The sequence below is a fragment of the Musa acuminata genome, unplaced genomic scaffold, assembly GCF_036884655.1.
Source record: "Musa acuminata AAA Group cultivar baxijiao unplaced genomic scaffold, Cavendish_Baxijiao_AAA HiC_scaffold_512, whole genome shotgun sequence".
NCBI lineage: Eukaryota > Viridiplantae > Streptophyta > Magnoliopsida > Zingiberales > Musaceae > Musa > Musa acuminata.
This window is the reverse complement of record NW_027020757.1, coordinates 35,001-37,500: the sequence shown is the minus strand read 5'-3', so window position 1 is coordinate 37,500 and position 2,500 is coordinate 35,001.

Genomic DNA, 2,500 nt, shown 5'->3' with positions numbered 1-2,500 from the left:
GCGGACAGCGAGCTAAGCGAGAGGCAGCACCGTCCCTGCTATACGAAAGCCCCATCCAGCCCTGTGCCACCCGGGGGGTTCCAGGGTGCTGAGATGGCTGACATTTTGCTCCGCTCACGACGGTCACCGCGCGACGCAAGAACAGCCCAAAAACAGGCCAAAACGGCCCAAAAACGGGCCAAAACTGGCCATTTTTGGCTGCGCGAGCGAGCAGCGAGCGGCGGACAGCGAGCGAAGCGAGAGGCATCACCGTCCCTGCTATACGAAAGCCCCATCCAGCCCTGTGCCACCCGGGGGGTTCCAGGGTGCTGAGATGGCTGACATTTTGCTCCGCTCAAGATGGTCACCGCGCAACGCAAAAACAGGCCAAAAACTGGCCAAAACGGGCCAAAACTGGCCATTTTTGGCTGCGCGAGCGAGCGGCGAGCGGCGGACAGCGAGCGAAGCGAGAGGCAGCACCGTCCCTGCTATACGAAAGCCCCATCCAGCCCTGTGCCACCCGGGGGGTTCCAGGGTGCTGAGATGGCTGACATTTTGCTCCGCTCACGATGGTCACCGCGCGACGCAAGAACAGGCCAAAAACTGGCCAAAACGGCCCAAAAACGGGCCAAAACTGGCCATTTTTGGCTGCGCGAGCGAGCGGCGAGCGGCGGACAACGAGCGAAGCGAGAGGCAGCACCATCCCTGCTATACGAAAGCCCCATCCAGCCCTGTGCCACCCGGGGGGTTCCAGGGTGCTGAGATGGCTGACATTTTGCTCCGCTCACGACGGTCACCGCGCGACGCAAGAACAGCCCAAAAACAGGCCAAAACGGCCCAAAAACGGGACAAAACTGGCCATTTTTGGCTGCGCGAGCGAGCGGCGAGCGGCGGACAGCGAGCTAAGCGAGAGGCAGCACCGTCCCTGCTATACGAAAGCCCCATCCAGCCCTGTGCCACCCGGGGGGTTCCAGGGTGCTGAGATGGCTGACATTTTGCTCCGCTCACGACGGTCACCGCGCGACGCAAGAACAGGCCAAAAACAGGCCAAAACGGCCCAAAAACGGGCCAAAACTGGCCATTTTTGGCTGCGCGAGCGAGCAGCGAGCGGCGGACAGCGAGCGAAGCGAGAGGCATCACCGTCCCTGCTATACGAAAGCCCCATCCAGCCCTGTGCCACCCGGGGGGTTCCAGGGTGCTGAGATGGCTGACATTTTGCTCCGCTCAAGATGGTCACCGCGCAACGCAAAAACAGGCCAAAAACTGGCCAAAACGGGCCAAAACTGGCCATTTTTGGCTGCGCGAGCGAGCGGCGAGCGGCGAACAGCGAGCGAAGCGAGAGGCAGCACCGTCCCTGCTATACGAAAGCCCCATCCAGCCCTGTGCCACCCGGGGGGTTCCAGGGTGCTGAGATGGCTGACATTTTGCTCCGCTCACGACGGTCACCGCGCGACGCAAGAACAGGCCAAAAACTGGCCAAAACGGCCCAAAAACGGGCCAAAACTGGCCATTTTTGGCTGCGCGAGCGAGCGGCGAGCGGCGGACAGCGAGCGAAGCGAGAGGCAGCACCGTCCCTGCTATACGAAAGCCCCATCCAGCCCTGTGCCACCCGGGGGGTTCCAGGGTGCTGAGATGGCTGACATTTTGCTCCGCTCACGACGGTCACCGCGCGACGCAAGAACAGCCCAAAAACAGGCCAAAACGGCCCAAAAACGGGACAAAACTGGCCATTTTTGGCTGCGCGAGCGAGCGGCGAGCGGCGGACAGCGAGCGAAGCGAGAGGCAGCACCGTCCCTGCTATACGAAAGCCCCATCCAGCCCTGTGCCACCCGGGGGGTTCCAGGGTGCTGAGATGGCTGACATTTTGCTCCGCTCACGACGGTCACCGCGCGACGCAAGAACAGCCCAAAAACAGGCCAAAACGGCCCAAAAACGGGCCAAAACTGGCCATTTTTGGCTGCGCGAGCGAGCAGCGAGCGGCGGACAGCGAGCGAAGCGAGAGGCATCACCGTCCCTGCTATACGAAAGCCCCATCCAGCCCTGTGCCACCCGGGGGGTTCCAGGGTGCTGAGATGGCTGACATTTTGCTCCGCTCAAGATGGTCACCGCGCAACGCAAAAACAGGCCAAAAACTGGCCAAAACGGGCCAAAACTGGCCATTTTTGGCTGCGCGAGCGAGCGGCGAGCGGCGAACAGCGAGCGAAGCGAGAGGCAGCACCGTCCCTGCTATACGAAAGCCCCATCCAGCCCTGTGCCACCCGGGGGGTTCCAGGGTGCTGAGATGGCTGACATTTTGCTCCGCTCACGACGGTCACCGCGCGACGCAAGAACAGGCCAAAAACTGGCCAAAACGGCCCAAAAACGGGCCAAAACTGGCCATTTTTGGCTGCGCGAGCGAGCGGCGAGCGGCGGACAGCGAGCGAAGCGAGAGGCAGCACCGTCCCTGCTATACGAAAGCCCCATCCAGCCCTGTGCCACCCGGGGGGTTCCAGGGTGCTGAGATGGCTGACATTTTGCTCCG